The following is a 17,905-nucleotide window of genomic DNA, read 5'->3' on the forward strand; positions in this document are numbered from 1 at the left end:
GAGCTCTGGAAAGCTCGGGAGGCGGAGCTCTGGAAAGCTCGGGAGGCGCTGGCTCTTGGACGGTCATGGCTACTGGCACTGGCTCTTGGACGGTCACGGCTGCCGGCGCTGGCTCTTGGACGGTCACGGCTGCCGGCGCTGGCTCTTGGACGGTCACGGCTGCCGGCGCTGGCTCTTGGACGGTCACGGCTGCCGGCGCTGGCTCTTGGACGGTCACGGCTGCCGGCGCTGGCTCTTGGACGGTCACGGCTGCCGGCGCTGGCTCTTGGACGGTCACGGCTGCCGGCGCTGGCTCGGGGACGGTCACGGCTGCCGGCGCTGGCTCGGGGACGGTCACGGCTGCCGGCGCTGGCTCGGGGACGGTCACGGCTGCCGGCGCTGGCTCGGGGACGGTCGAGGCTACAGGCGCTGGCTCGGGGACGGTCGAGGCTACAGGCGCTGGCTCGGGGACGGTCGAGGCTACAGGCGCTGGCTCAGGGACGCAGACCGTGGCTGGCGTGGGCTCTGGCTCGCAGACCGTGGCTGGCGTGGGCTCTGGCTCGCAGACCGTGGCTGACGTGGGCTCTGGCTCGCAGACCGTGGCTGACGTGGGCTCTGGCTCGCAGACCGTGGCTGACGTGGGCTCTGGCTCGCAGACCGTGGCTGACGTGGGCTCTGGCTCGCAGACCGTGGCTGGCGTGGGCTCTGGCTCGCAGACCGTGGCTGACGTGGGCTCTGGCTCGCAGACCGTGGCTGACGTGGGCTCTGGCTCGCAGACCGTGGCTGACGTGGGCTCTGGCTCGCAGACCGTGGCTGACGTGGGCTCTGGCTCGTAGACCGTGGCTGACGTGGGCCAGGAGGCAGAAGCCCGTCTTCTCCTCCTCCTCCGGGCAGACGAAGTGGACCGCGCTGGCTCGTAGAAAGTGACTGGTGTGGGGGTGCGCTCGCTGACAGATGGGGCTGGCGTGACAGGAAGCGCCATGGGCGACTGGAGAGTCATCCCTGAGGGGGGAGAGGTAGGGTCGTCCTCAGCAACGCCCACGGTTAACGGTGAGCCACAGACCCGCAAAGTCACCTCCGCTACCGCTCTCTCCGTTAGGCGTTAAGATTGCCCCGGAAGAAGCACACCAGGGCTGAGTCTGGGAAGTCAGAGACACTCGCCAGCTCGAGGAAGTCACCGACATGATCCTCCACCGGTCGGTCCTCTTGCTGCAGGCAGAGCAGGCAATAGTTGGCTTGCTGAACCGCTGGATCCATTGTGGTCGGTCATTCTGTCACGAATGGTGTGGAAGCTGGACAAGACAGACGAGAGGTGCGGATCCAAAAGCAGTTTTATTAAATAATAGAGGAACACAAAGCACTGGAACAAATTAAAGGTCCACGATGGGAAAATGAAATAAACACACGAACACGAAACATCCACGAACGATCAAACAAGGGAACAAGAGCAGGCATAAAACATTGGAAACATGGAACATCAAATACAACGACCGACAAGGGAATGGAGGAACAAACAGGGTTTAAATACACAAGGACACAATAAAGACTAAACGAGACACAGGTGAGAACAATGATGAGTGCAGGCAGTAGGGAGGCCGGGAATTGTGGGAATTGAAGTTTTCTACACAGACAGTGAGACTCAGGGTGGACAACAGGGAAAACATGACATGGAACGGGATCGGTGACGGGTGAAACGGAAAACACGGAGCAGACTACATGGAAACATGACATAAACGTGATGGGTGAAACAGAGAACATAGGGCAGACAACACAGGAACGTTACAGCTAGGGTTCAAATATGCTGTGGGAATTAGATTTCTTTATAAGAGGAGAGAGACTAAAAGAGTCATCTGACTTGCTGCCTCATGCTGAAAATCAAATTTTATAATGCACCATTTTGGTAATCTCTGCATCAGTGGGCACTATTTTACTCACTGTGCCTCTGTTCTGTGTGAATGCCTCCTACATCTGCCTGTCTGTCACCTGATTTGGGCTCTTGGTGGGTGTCTCGTTCCAAAACGAGTGAGGAGCACTTCAGCTGTGAGAATAAAAGACTGCCTTGTGGCAGCAGAATGAAAAAGGAGGGAGCCTATGAGAAAGAGAATGTAGGTGAGGGAACGAACTAGGACAGAGAGCGCAAAAGAAGATATTTTTCTCATTCTCTCTCATCTCTTATTCTGAAATATATGTCCATCCTGCTCTGGTGCCCTACAGAGGTTCAGATGAATGGTGAAGATGTCTTATAGTGAGTTAGAACTACACCTGCTTTCAGCTCTCTGGATTACACATGGGATAGACCAAGCTACACTTAGGAGCTGTACCTACCTAATCTCGTAGGTAAGGCTTGTGTGATAACGTTTTCTTGGATGCCTTGATTAAGGAGATCTAGAGATGGATTTTTGGCCCTTGGACAATCAGATCAATTTTACTTTTTAAACTACAACTACAAAACTACATCTGTTTGTTTCTCTGGCAGCACCAAAACTTTTCAAACGTTTCACAATCTTCATCAGAATCAGCATATGAATCATTAAAAGAGGAACTGAAAGGGAGAGAGGATTTCTAAATGAAACTGAAAAATTCCTATTAATTTCGTCTTCCGTAACTATTAGTAACAGACTTCACTGTGTACGACATATTACTGAAATACAATATAGGGAAACTGTCTGTAAAAAGTAATTTTGCAAACTGAACAAAAATAGGTTCTTGTTCGTTTCTTGTCGGATACTGTTACCGGAGTCAGTAATGAATGACCTTGTACTTGATGAAATCTGTTTTTTTTATTATTATTATTTTAGTTCCTGTATGTTTGAGACTCCAGTCTTGTTATGTTGAATATCAGTGAGATAGAAAACTGCCCACATTGGACCAGTCTGGGAATAATGACCCTGATCTCAAGCATGGACAATTAGACTATTGTCTCAATGGAAACAGTACTGTGCAGTTCTGTGTATATGTGCAGGAGGGCCATGCTGGCTCTGTTGGTCTACTGACACATTTTTGCACCAGCAATGCAATTACACACTTTCATTAAGAGAAGCAACAGGTGGTTTAATAAATTCCTCACCTGTCAGTCAAATACTCATCTAAGATGGCCTGAGTAAATGATGAGAGAATTTAAAAATATGGGTGAACTATCTCTTTAAAAGTTTTCATAATAACTTTTAAAGAGATAATTCCCGTATAATTCCGGGCTCATTGGCAAGGTTGCGGTTTCTTTTTCCACCGTGGTGCTGCAAAATCTGGATTTGAACAGAAAAACTGAGCAAGTGACCAATTGTGAGTGGCCACATGCTATAGGTGTTCCACTAACACTGTTGAGTATGGTCGCTTATGTTTTCCTCTTGTGTGTCGCTTTGGATAAAAGCGTCTGCCAAATGAATAAATGTAAATGTAAATGTAGTTAAGCATGTTGAGAAATCTAGGCCAGGAACAGTTTGTAATTGTACCGTACTGAACTGTGCTCAAGTGGAAATGTTACAGAAACTGCTACTCTACGCACTCAGAACTGTTTGGCCTGATTGTGAAAAAGTGCTGCAAGGCTGCAGAAAGTGTTCACTTTTATGCATTATCACAGCCAATACAATCAGTATTCCTTAAAAGTTTACTTGAACATCCAGCATACTGGGGGGAAAGAAAGGAGAGGGAGTGGAGGGAAAGAAGAACAAAAGGAAAAAAAAAAAAGAAGCAAGTGAAAACCAGCACTGGGTTGGTTTAAATGTACCAAACATTATTTGGTGACAGTGGTATGATTGCTCAAGCTTTTTCACCTTGTATCCACACCTACATTCGGTCCGGCTTTTACCATATTTACTCACCATTGGTCCATTCACTGACCAATTCATGCCAATAGTCAAAAGTCTGGATTTGCAAGACTACACCAGCTCCAATTCCAGGTGATGGTTACCTCTTCCATGGTGACACAAGGGTGTAGAATTGTCTTGAAAATATGGGGGGAGGGGGTGATCTACACCCTTTGTGTGACACATAGATGGAAAAGAACACCTCCATTCTGGATTATCCAAAATGTGAATATTTATTGGAAGTGGCTGTACTGCTTTACCGCTGCTGAAATTCTGAATTACAATTGTGGTCTAGGCTGGTTTATGCTGATTTGGAGCTGGTCTAGCTGGTGGACCAGTTTGCCCAATTTAGCAAAACTTAGCTAGTCTTTCTAATGAAGCTGGTTTAACAAGGTAAGAAGCTGGATGGGGACACCACCAGCACACCAACATAACTTGCTGGGGAACCAGCATCCAAAACACAGCACAAGTTTGTGACCAGCTTTGCTGGTCTTTCCAGCAGGGACCACAGCAGGATATTAGTGCAGGGCAGACTTTTGATATTTTCTGCACCAAAGTTTTAAATTCAGTTGCTGCTAAAGTTTCAGTCTTTCACAGACTTTCTATCTGTTTTAACTTTTACTTACCTTCCTGAGTGTCTGTTTGATCATCACACACATCTTCTTCACTTCTCCTTTGCTTTGATGATTCATAATGTGAGTGTACTGAAAGATGAGGATTTAATTTCAGACTTGATAACAGAAATGACTGTGAGAAGATCACTCAGTTCCAAAATATTGGTCTATGTATTTGAGAAAGAGTGAGATATTTGATAGAAAGAGGCAGGCTTAGATGGGAAATTATTACATGCCTGTGGATATTTTAAGTTAAATAGTTAATGTTATTGGAACAAAAAACAAATAATCCAAGAACATCGTGCTCTCTTTAGATAAGGTCTTTCCGCTGTGCCAATGAGAAAAATTCAGACTTTCTTCTCTCTCACTATCTCTCTCACACAACAAACAACATCTGATATAAACAGTGTGCTGGTATCGGGCATTTATGCCACGCAAGCACTGTGAATGTTCTCTGTGGTGAGATCTGGGGTCAATCTTTCTGACGCCTTCTTACTTTGCTCTGATACTTAAATAAGTGACTTGACCACTTGCTGTCAAGGAAACTATGAGTAAAACCAAAATGTTTAGCTTTGAAATCACACATATTATTTTAAGATAGCAGTCCAGTATGGAAATGTGGAATGTTTTCCAGGATGCTTGTCATCTGTTTACCATAGCAGTCCCACATGTGAAGCTAAAGCATTTTTGTAGGTTGCTCTGGTAAAGAGTGTCTGCTAATTGCCTTTAATGCACATGATTCTGCCAAAAAGACCAGAAATTTTGGTCACCATCATATGTTGTGTTTTGAATGCTGGAATACTGGTGTCAATACAAGGGATCTTAACCACTTAGTTTAACCAGCAAGCCTCTATTGTCCCAAATGCTGTGCCCCAATTTATGCACTATAGGGGAGAGTGGGGTAAGATGAGATAAGATGAGCATATTTTTACATATGTTGTCTCCTATACAAGGAAAAATGAGACAGAGTTCAAATAAATAGTGATACCTTTGTTTCAAGGTGTCTGCTATCGCTTCATATTATAAAAATGAGTCTGTGACAGAAAGCCACAAACATATGGCCTTATTATCTTTTATTTTAAAGTATTATCCATTGGGTCAACTTGCAGCATTGCTTACAGTAAATACCTAAAGTCTTAGGGCTTGTTCACACCAAATCCATGATGATTTTAAAAGGTGAACCTCTGACGGAAGGTCTATTCAAACAGAGTCCGTTAAATGAAAACCTATTTCAACCTTGTACAGTAGGTGGCGCTGTTGTCATACCAGTCTCCTGTCAAGGCTGCGTCCTCCGGAGGTCACATTTGTCGGCCGCATACTTCTCGTTTCAGAAAAGTAAATAGGACACTCCAAATGCAGTCATGCAATTCGAATACGACCTTCTTACATGGGAATTTGGAGGATGTATGAGGTGTATCCTTCGTGGGTATATACAACCAACAATTCTTTACTTATACAGAAATAAACATAATTTGTTTAAAATAAATGATGCCAATTTGTCAGAAAATATAATGTTCAAATGCAAGTAATATTAATTCCCAAGTATAAGTACCTCAGTAGATGGATGCAGAATATATTATATGTATAATTAACAATAGACAAAAGTACACCTGTAAAATCTATTTTCTTTTCTCTCTACTGCACATAATTATAACTCTCCTAAAATTAACCTCATACATTCGCTTCCAAATGGACTTTGTTCCCTTCTCACTCAAAGTGCTTGCACTTGTTAAAGAGTAGTGTCCCCCGGGACTAGTACTTTTCTGCACTTTCACACCTAAGGAACTATAATTCTTCTGAGCCATTTTGGGGGTATTTTTAGCTCTTTGTATATAGTACTTTGTATATAGTACTTTTGAAGTATAGGGACTGTTGGAGACTGTGGGAGGTGCTGCACCCTGTTATTGGTCAAAAACAACTAGCTGTGTGTGTGTGTGTGTGTGTGTGTGTGTGTGTGTGTGTGTGTGTGTGTGTGTGTGTGTGTGAGCGTGTATTTATCACTTTGTGGGGACCAAATGTCCCCATAAGGATAGTAAAACCCGAAATGTTTGACCTTGTGGGGACATTTTGTAGGTCCCCATGAGGAAAACAGCTTATAAATCATACTGAATTATGTTTTTTGAAAATGTAAAAATGCAGAAAGTTTTCTGTGAGGGTTAGGTTTAGGGGTAGGGTTAGGTTTAGGGGATAGAATATAAAGTTTGTACAGTATAAAAACCATTATGTCTATGGAAAGTCCCCATAAAACATGGAAACACAACATGTGTGTGTGTGTGTGTGTGTGTGAGCGTGTATTTATCAATTTGTGGGGACCAAATGTCCCCATAAGGATAGTAAAACCCAAAATTTTTGACCTTGTGGGGACATTTTGTCAGTCCCCATGAGGAAAACAGCTTATAAATCATACTAAACAATGTTTTATTGAAAATGTAAAAATGCAGAAAGTTTTCTGTGAGGGTTAGGTTTAGGGGTAGGGTTAGGTTTAGGGGATAGAATATAAAGTTTGTACAGTATAAAAACCATTATGTCTATGGAAAGTCCCCATAAAACATGGAAACACAACATCTGTGTGTGTGTGTGTGTGTGTGTGTGTGTGTGTGTGTGTGTGTGCGCGCGCGCGCGTGTGTGTGTGTGTAAATTAATCGGGAGACACATTTAGATTTTTCATCGAATCTGTACTGTTTGTATTGTGTGACTATACAGAAAATAAAGTGATTTCTGGATTACCACATTCATTTTTCCCTGTGATAAATAGGTAATTGAACTCTGTTGTAAAGTAAACTGTCATGAAATCTAGTTTACTTGATGGAAGTATTGCATGCCTGTTACTTTGTGGTGGTAACTTGCATCAAAATGTATTTTTTAAGTCAATGAGTAAGTCTTTCAATACAGTAATTTATGTAGAGGCATAAAAGCCTATATTGTGAAAGATTATGTTGATAAATAGGTTTATAGTGCTTTCAACATGTTGTCCACTAAATTCAGTGATTGCTGTGTTGCAGTCTGACTGTTCGTCTAATCTATCCAGCTGCAGCACGCACAGCTCTCGCACCCAGATTAAACTGTAACATAAAGACAAGGACTTCGTCCGAAAATGGGAAAATGCTTCCTTCGAGGGCTGATACTAGATTACGTCACAACGGTGGTAACTTTTGGCAGTGCGAATGCAATAGGTGAAAAGTCTCCTCGGGAGTTCCGTTCCTCATACAAGTTCTCATCTAGAAAGTTACTTAAGGGAAAAGTACAGGACTGTAGGTGGGAAAGGGTCTAAAGTGTTTCAGCACCAGTGGCGCTCTTTGAATGAAACAACTACATGCTTCAGTCATTGCTATGATCTATGTGTAAATGAGGGAGAAAGACACAATGAATGCATGCATCACCCTGTTTTTATTAAATGCATGTTTTAATATTCATTTTGTGTCACTGGTTCACTAATAAGTACTGAATATCGATAAATGTTGAAATGCAAATGCATAAGTACGGGCTGCTAAAGATAATGAGTTATAATGTTTTAAATAGATTCAATATATGTAGTGTGGTTAAATATATTATAGCGTAGATATTAATTTATTTAATTAGTGGTGCTTGCAAAGCATCACTATTGTAATCTCACATACTTATTATTTTTATTTTTATTTTTATTTTTATATCTCTTAACAAAACTTCGGCACCTAACTCGTCCCGCACCGTTTGGCATAGACCCACGAATGAGGTGTCAAATCGAGCGGCCTATTGAGGACACGTGTGCTATGACTTTTATAAGCGATCGGGGTACGGTATTTGCCCCAGGGGCAAAAAACCGGCCGAAAAATCCCATTGACTTAACATTGAGACAAACTTTGACGCGTCACAGCTCCGAGCGAGGATTTCGCAGAAACGTGTGATTTGCCACATTTGAAGAGGCTGGCAGGCTCTGTAAGAGCATACCTCAATATGGGGTAAAAGTTGCACCCCTGGGGGCAGGAGCTGCCCAAAGTTGCCCCCATTGACTTACAATGGTGTAGGGCTGGCCCATGAAATAGGGATTTTTAATTAAACATAGCTCTGGATCACAGTGTCATAGAGACAAGGGGCCTGCCTCATTTTACTAAGACGACCAATCAGTCTCTCAGGATCATTGCAAAGCTATCAAGCCACGCCCTAGCAACCATTTAGAGGACCTTAGCAACAACTCCCATAGACTTCTAATGAAAGAGATCAAAGGGATATCTCCGGCTAGAAGTGTCATACCAACACAAGGGTGGTCTCGTTTGACTCGGGGCAGCAAACAGCCAATCATGAATCACCTCAACACTTCCTAGCCCCTCTCTAGCAACTATTGTCGAGCACCTTAGCAACCAAAATCCATAGAGGGATATCTTCCATTCTGAATGTCACAGAGGCATGGGAGTTGATTTATGTCATTCATACTGACAAGCAGCCTTTGGAATTTCATGATTGGCAGCTGCCAAACCACTCCCTAGCAACTACACATAGTACCCTAGCAACCGAGTAACAAATCACATATCTCTACACCAGAAAATAGTACAGACTTCTGGGTTGATTTATTTCACTCAGGATGGCAAGGAAACTTGATTACTATCACTATGGAAACTGCCTAGCAACCAGATGGGGTTACCCTAGCAACCGAGTAACAAATCACATATCTCTGCACCAGAAAATAGTACAGACTTCCGGGTTGACTTATTTCAATAAGGATGGCAAGGAGACTTCATTACTATCACTATGGTAACTGCCTAGCAACCAGATGGGTTTACCCTAGCAACCGAGTAACAAATCACATATCTCTGCATCAGAAAAACGTAGAGACTTCTGGGTTGATTTATTTATGACCATAATTTCTGTTCTTTTCAAGCATGCTATTTGACGAGTTTTGCCACGGCAAGCACCACTCACATTTTCTTCAGGAAATGTACCTATCTAGTTTGATAATACAACTGCTTCATTCTGTTCTGAGTGATTTTTAAAGCATGGTCAGAGTAAGATAACAGCATATATATTTATAAATAAATACATCTGGGACATTTATTTAAAGAAAAGTTATTTGCAATCGTTGTATGGTGGAATTTGTCATTGAATCTCAAATGTTATCAGTGAACGAAACGCTTGATAATGAGACGGCCACACTGCTACAGGTACTGTATGTTTGATTTATTATTCAGGAGCTGAGTTAAGGTACATTTGGAAAGGAAAAAACTATATTTCATCAAGATTTTTTTCTTCAACATCTTCTTTCTATTAATGAATTATATAACACACACTCTTGATGTGACTCACTTAAACTGCAACATCAGCAGTTTTGCAGCTCTTAAACATCAAATGGAAAACACAACTTTGTTTTGTCTCTGTGAAGGAGAGAAGGACAGGGATATATATTATTTTAGACAAATTTCACATTAAGTCACGTTAGCATCACAAATATGATTTATTGATTTAATCAACTGACAGCCCTAAAATCTGTAATATAATCTGCTTTACCACTAATAAATCACTGCACGTATGCATGCTGAATGCTGTAACTGGAAACGCCTGAGCCATACTACTTAGAACATGGAAGCAGATGTGAAAGTAGTCCATTGAACGCTGTTAAACCATTTATTTACCTAATTTGACATGACTGTTTCATTACGTTCTTTCCGTGATATTGATGCATTTTATAAGGAGTATATAATCTGTGTTTTTTATAAGAGTGAGATGAGAAATATATGTCATATTTATATTTGTACGTGTATTTGCCTGGTGAAAAAAAAAGCTGAAGTCTGGATTTAAATAAACAGATACTTAAGAGCCAATGATTGAATTATTATTGCAGTGATTAAAATGTTTCAGCTGGCAACAATTATTTTAACCCTAACTGTAGCTTCTCATTTATTAAACAACCATGTCAGAAGACGTATCCCGTGGTCGTGGAAAAGTTGTTACTGTGTTTCAAAAGGGGCAAATTATTGGCCTGCATCAAGCGCATAGTGCCCACTCTACAGGTCTCTGGAGGCAGTGTTATGATCTGGGGTTGCTTCATTTGGTCAGGTCTAGGCTCAGCAATGCTATGCAGCAATAAAATAAAGTCAGCTGACTATCTGAATGTACTGAATGACCAGGTTATCCCATCAATGGATGTTTTCTTCCCTGACGGCATGGGCATATTCCAGGATGACAATGCCAAGATTCATTGGGCTCAAGTTGTGAAAGAATGTTTCAGGGAGCATCATTTTCACACATGAATTGACCACCAGAGATTCCTGACCTTAACCCCATCGAAAGTCTTTGGGATGTGCTGTAGAAGACTTTACAGAGTAGTTCGACTTGCCCGTCATTAATACAAGATCTTGGCCAAACAATTATGTAACTCTGGATGGAAATAAATGTGACATTGCATAAGGTTGCAATCTTCCAAACCGACCCCAGAACCCAACATTATTTTTATAATGCCTGGATAATATAACACAAGGTACAGTGATATACATGTGGAAAAATGCACATTAAGAATAACAGTTTAATATATAATAGGATGCATATATTAAAAATAATATAAATGAAAATACTGACTCACTGCCTTTTTTTTTTTTAAATGATTGCAATACTTTGTTATTTTATCCTTGCAATAAAAATAGTGGTGTGGTTATGCAGTTCGTTTGTTTAAAACATTGCATGTAACAAATCTTTTTATGGGACATTTTACTACAAACTTAGAGCAAACAAATTGCTGAACCTCGCTGCTATTTTTAATGCCATGAGAATATAACAGGCACAGTGATATACATTTTAAATAATGCACATTAAGACCAAAAACATAAGCAGACTTTCAAAAACAGAAGGGGTTTATGTTTGCAGTACTAATGGTTCATGAACTGCAACCATTTTTTTTTTAAGTAGGCTATATAATTTTGGGGTGTGTATCAGCAGCACATCCAATTCTGGTATTTTCAAGATGATTAGCACCACCAACATGCTGGACTGAACAGCTGCAGCAACTGTAAAAAATATTGTGTCTCATTAGTCATTCAGTTTTCATCACAGTCCGAAAAAAAATAAAAAAATCAGAACACTTATCGGAGGACGATTTGTCGCTTGGTATGAATAGCGGCATCGGAATCTTTTATTACCGTACAAAAGCTCGTTCGGAACGAAGGTCTTATTTAACTTCAGACATTATAAACAGAACAGTTATTGGAACAATTTGTTTTTAAACAAACTTACAGCTTTTATTTCTATAATCTTTAGCTAATATTGTACTAATTAAATCATGGGTACTTATACACTGGATATACACCATTATACATGACATGTCATTTTGTACCTGAAAAAATGTTGCTGTGGCACAACAATCAGTAAACCTCAAATGTAAAAAAATTATAATAATAATTCACTGTGGCCAGCAAAAACACTATATAAAAATGTACTTCCCTCTTTCAAATGTGCTTCTCTTCACAGCCAGATAGAAATGATGGATACTTCCTGCTTACAAGGTCACATGACAAAAAATACACTGGGTGGGTCAATTTATCCACAGGCTCAGCTTACCCCACTCTTCAACTATGCACTCGTCTATCTAGTGTATGGATTTTCAAAGTGTAAAGAAAGAAAGAAAGAAAGAAAGAAAGAAAGAAAGAAAGAAAGAAAGAAAGAAATCCGGCCTAAATTTTAACTGCGCATCTTTGTAGTAGTATGGATATTGTAATTTCTGTTCTCAGTTTTGGGTGAGAAGGGAGCAACTGGAGAATGTTTATTTCCAGAGAGCAGCTAGATATTAGGGTCAACTAACAGGAAGCATCCCTTCTTAGGAACCCACACTGGAAAAAAGTACTCTCCTCTTATGTTCATGTTTTATAGGTTTGGACTTTTTGACATCTGTCTTACTATGTTCCGGTCACTGGCAATGGGCATGGAAAAAAAATCAGGAAAAGATATCGCTTTGATCTTTTTCTTTCTCCCTCATGCAGAATGTTTTTCTCTCTCTTGCACTCTTAGATTCACAGCTTTCCCATGTTTTTTTTTTTTTTTTAAGATTGCTCCCAAATAGTCTGGCTTGGTGTGTAACGGATTGCTTAATTATATAAGGCCAAGTAAAAAATATTTAATTTTTTTGGGAAGTTCCACGACGTTCTGTTACAGCTATGAAGATTTTTTTAATCAACATCTTGTATCTATAAATAAATTAATTATATAACAAACACTCTCGATGTGACTCACTTAAACGGCAACATCAGCAGTTTTGCAGCTGTTAAACATCAAATGGAAAACACCATTTTGTTTTGTCTCTGTGAAGGAGGGAAGGACAGGATGTGAGTAGGGGGACTCCACCTGGAATATCAAGGTCTTTTCCATCCTCGAACCACACAAGAACAGCATGTATACAGCATTTTTATAACTGTGCAGTGAGCCGATTGCACAAATACATTTAGCGTATTTTTCTGAAGGAAGCCAATGAGTTGTAAACATGTGAATCAAGTTCACAAATGTCCTCTGTATGATGTCACAGATAAATGTCCCTGCTGTATTAGCATTCTAAATTTAAACACAAATTGATGATTATACATGGATTATGAAAACTACAGACAGACACCTAAATTTGGACAGAGACCAGTTTCTGTGGAATACTCCACTAGCACTTCATTCTCTTTTTAGATTTCCCTCTTTCTCTCTCTCTCTCTCTCTCTCTCTCTCTCTCTCTCTCGCTCTCTCTCTCTCTCTCTCTCTAACCCAGCTGTGGTGGTAGTATGTAATTCTGTCCTTCAGTACTTCAGAGCATTCACTAAGAGACATGAGTGAAGAGCAGAGACAAACAAACAGAGAGAGCTGGACTATAGACGGTCAGCTAAAAGCTAGAAGCCATAAACTCCGGACATAGCACAGAAACTCTCAGTAAACAGGGCTATAAAGCTACAAAGTGAGTCATTCTTGGGTTAAGATGATGGTGAGTGGACGCTAGACTTTTAGTGACTTCTTATGAGCTTGTGATTCACATTTAATTTCTGTAGTATTTCTAATTGGTTTTCTCTGATAGGTGTGTTTGTTTGTTTTAATTTACTAATGCCTTGACTTTATAGTGACTGAAGCCATTTACAGTCAGTGTACTGTATGTTGCGGTTTATCAGTGTATATTGCAGTGTGTTTATCAGTTTTAATGTCCCAGACAACAGGTGCTTTTGGGCAAACCATGTTTATAAACCCCATTAAAGTAGTTGAAATCCAATAAGGTCCATGGATGTAAATTCTTTGTTGATCATGTAGGTCTATTTTATTTAATTAAGTGTTTAATTTGTCTGTTTATACCGCTACCTGTCTTGGTTGGATCTAAATTATTTTAAATCTCAATGGGACCAGACTGGTTTACTAAAAGTAACAAAAGTCTTAAAAGATTGGTCAGACCTTTAAGTATTCAGTATTTGGTGACTGACCAGATTCACAGACTGTGGTTCTTTATGCTACATTCAGCTATACTGTAATAGTCGCAGTTTTTTCCTGCTGTGGTTTTCCCACTTCTGATTGTAACTCTAACATACTGCCTATGTGTGTCTATATACAGTATGTGTGTGTGTGCTTATGTGTATGTGTGTGTAGCCTGTATGATTATAACCCCTGTAAGAGGAGCTTTGTGGTGTATGCTATTTGGTTGAGTCTATTTTCTGCTGCAGAGGGCAGGACTGTGGCGTAACTGCAGACTTAATGACATGTTTTGAGGTAAGCCCCACAACTTACTAGCAGTGTTGGACAACCTACTCAAAAAAATTAGCAAGCTAAGCTACAAACTAATCAAAAGCAAAATTAGTTAAGCTAAGCTAAAAGCTACACTTCAGAGAAAGTAGCAAGTTACACTTCAAGCTACATGCCAAAAGTAGCTTGCCAAAAGTAGCTACTTCATATTTTTTTAAACCACAGATGCATGGAGCATACCGTCATATACAAAGCACCTAAATACGTATTTACATGACGTTTATCAAAGCCATGGTACAGTATATTACAGTTTAGTGCAATACAGTATACAAGTATGGTGCAATACTTATTGGAATGTGCATGTTAAAACAAAAACAAAGACAAAACATGTAAATCTATTTTTAGACATGCCACTTACAAACCCATGTGTTCAACATTTAAAGTCACTATTTTTACATTTTATTTTTCATATTTATACTACCACCTCTACAAACACATGTGTTCAATATGAAAAAAATCGCTATATTCATTTTATTTTTCAGATTGGGGTAGACTACTACCTCTACAAACCCATACCCATTTAAACATACTGTAATTTCATTAGTACATTCCTGTATGAAAACTCTGCGTACATACAGTATACTATTCATCTATATATTCATCTATACAATACAGAAATACAGCAGCATGACACAGAATTACAGGATATATAATCAGAAGCCAAATTTCTTGTTTGTGTGTGTGTGTGTGTGTGTGTGCGTGTGTATGTGTGCATGGTTGTGTGTGTGTGTGTGTGTGTGTGTGTGTGTGTGTGAGTGTGTGAGAGAGAGAGAGCACATCTGGGCAATAACAATGTGATTTCTGATGTTATCAAATGGTAATACAATGATACTTTGATATAGAATTACCACATTTATGTACCATTCTGTATTTGCATGGTGCTTCAAAGTATACCATGTTACTACCATGGTAAATTGATATACATATACGATTTTCATGTTCTATTTTATTTATGGTGTTTCAAGATTATAAAAAGAAATATCATTGTACTTCGCTATATGAGTACCATATTCGATTAGCCTACAATTGTATTAACACAGTCCGTCCAGGTAATGGTACATGTCCAAAAAAACATGGTAATGCCATGGTACTTTTTTAAGTGTTTTTGTGTAGGCTAACACATTTTTTAATACTCTTTTGGTTGGACAATGTATTGACATGCAGAAGTCGTTTACAAGCTGCAAATGTGTTGAACTTTATAAAGACCTTCTTCATCACTGGCAAATGATAGGATGCATTTGCTGGTTTGGTTTCTATTGATTGTAGATCCACTGCAACCAGCGTTATCTTTATTTGCCGTGTTATAAAATACTCCAGCGTGCGTGCAAGCTTTCTGAGTCATTCAAATTGAATCGTGAACTGATTCAGACTGCTTTCATATCATGTGTGACCAATTCTTTTAAAGAACCGATCAGATGAGCAGTTCTTTTGTGATCAGACATCTTTAGCTTTCATTCAAAACTGGCGGTTTGTAAGGGCCGTAGCTAATGGGGTGAAAGGTGATAATGATTCTTGGTGCCCACAGTTCTAGAGGGTCCCACAACAAATTATAAACATTATTTTTTAATAGGAAAGGGGCCCAGCCAGGGGGTCCAGAATACCATGCTATGGCCCTGTGCAGCGGTGTAGCTTTTCTCAATGCTACGCCGTTATCTAATCAAAAAAATTGCTGTGCTACTGAAAACCTACTTGATTAAAAACTAGCGAAGCTATTGTCTCGCTAATCTGATATATAGTTACAGCTCATCTACTGCTCATCACTGCTTACCAGCATGACATGGCCTACTCCTGCCTGTATGAAGGGTACATATGAAATATGAAGGGTATATTTGTGCACAAGCTATGTTTGTGTGTAACATTTAATAAAGAGATATAATATGACTCCATGATTATGACAAAAAAAAAAAATTATCGCAATTGTTGATTATTTCCATTGATATTGTAATTGCGATTTTCTTTTTTGGTTTCAATTTTCAATAAAATGTACATTAAAATACTTGTTTGGGGTGTTAACTGCATGTAGTATTCTTTATGTCAGCTACACATTCAAAACAAGCTGAGAACAGTGTTCCTGATTGACTTTATTTCTGTTTTATACATAATTAAACCAAGTTACCTTAACAGACAAAGAAGACACATCTATAGAAGCATAATACAATTTTGAATCAATTATAGATAAAACTGAGCAATGGACATGTTTGTGAGTGGTTATAAGACTGCTATAACTGACATTTGTTTATGAGTGGTCATGCTGTACTTATAATTTAGATTTGTTTATTTGACTAATTGTGCAGCCATATGAAATATTTTAACATTTAAAATAAAACATTTCTAATATTAATTGTGAAATATTCACCGTGTTTCTATAGAGGTATAATGTCTGTTAGTGTCAGAATTGTGCCTTTATTAAGGGTCTGTATTTGCCCTCTGTTGTTGAATTTTAGGGGCATTTTTCCTTTTAAGGGGGATGATTTTTCATGTCAATTTCATTAAAATAAATTCTTCATCTGAATAATTAGACTACCTAGACCTGGAATTGTATACATCAGATGTAATATATAAAAATAAATTAATAAATAAAAACAGGAATTCATTATGTGGACACTTTTTGCCCATTTTTATCACTTTTTAAACTTGGTTCATTTCTGACATTTTTGAGAGAGAGAGAGATGGCATGACCAGTGACCATAGTCAGTATAGTGAAAGAGGCTTTCTGTCTTTCTTCTCTCTGTGTTAAACACTGAACCTTATACATTGCTAGAGCATCAGTTATACATTTCCATAATCTCTGCTTAATCAATGTGCATGCACTGTAACCAACCTGTCTTTGCTTGTTTGGAGAAGCAAAGCTTCTCATTCCAGTAGTTTCCCTGAATGTACATGCCAGTAGAGGGAGGAGTTCTTTAGCATTGGTAGTGGGACTCCAACTGGAATATCAAGGTCATGTTAGTCTCTCACAGCTTTGCCTCTCAAACACCTCTATAACTCAGGATGTCCTCTCAGACAAATGAAGACAAAAACAAGGTATACTGTACTGGCTCAGTCTACCACTCTTTTAGAATTTTGTTTTTCACAAGTTGTATGTTATACATGTAATATATTGGTAACTGTGGTAAAACAAACATAACTTAAAAATGCTTGGTGAATAAAGGATGTTTAGATATACGAGACTGCAAAATTTGTATTCTCTATGGACAATGTGTAACAGACAAGACACACACACTTGTTGTTCTATCATTGTGGGGACATATTCCATTGACTTCTGTTGTTTTTATACAGAGCTAAAAATATATTCTATTCCCAACCCCTTCACCTCAACTGAACATTTTTGTACTTTTTAATTTTTGTGAGAACATTATTTAGTATGTTTATTAAGTTGTTTTCCTTGTGACGGACATTGGCTTGTCACAACAATATGGCTGATTTCAGGTTTTAGTAACCTTGTAAGGATGTTTGGTCTCCACAATGTAGACAAACCTGACCCACACAGACCTTAATGCTCAGTTTATCTAGTGTATCTGTTTCTCTATGATTTCCAATATGTTTTGTCTGAGACACTGGTATGAGTCAGAGATAGAGGAGACTTGAGGTGAATGACAGAGAGAGGGGGATGTCAGGTTAGGCATGTTCCAAAATGACTGATTTGTTGTGAAGTGTGTACTGACCTAAGGTTTACTCTTCACGCTAGTATGCATGTGTCCGTACCATAGATAATCACCAGCATCTGTTCCCTGTGAATTGTGTTTGTGTGTTTTTTGCATGAGATGAGTCACACTCACTCATGCTGTGTATTTC

The 17,905-nt window shown here is 39.6% G+C and overlaps 1 protein-coding gene across 7 annotated transcripts in view; it reads left to right on the plus strand.

Annotated features, from left to right (window-relative positions):
• Positions 1-2,240: 2,240 nt before the first annotated feature.
• The window catches only part of LOC127626946 (pleckstrin homology-like domain family B member 1), a 76,899-nt gene continuing 61,234 nt past the window's right edge, over positions 2,241-17,905 (plus strand). For 4 of the 7 annotated variants that reach the window (XM_052103099.1, XM_052103134.1, XM_052103143.1 and 1 more), the window contains exon 1: positions 13,120-13,310. The gene's annotated coding sequence lies outside the window, so the exon portion shown is untranslated. Of the gene's footprint in view, positions 2,317-13,119; positions 13,311-14,058; positions 14,078-17,905 lie in introns of those variants that run through there. The other 3 variants (XM_052103126.1, XM_052103117.1, XM_052103108.1) reach the window with 3 other exon arrangements.

The sequence above is a fragment of the Xyrauchen texanus genome, chromosome 3 (genome assembly GCF_025860055.1).
Source record: "Xyrauchen texanus isolate HMW12.3.18 chromosome 3, RBS_HiC_50CHRs, whole genome shotgun sequence".
In the NCBI taxonomy this organism is placed as follows: Eukaryota; Metazoa; Chordata; class Actinopteri; order Cypriniformes; family Catostomidae; genus Xyrauchen; species Xyrauchen texanus.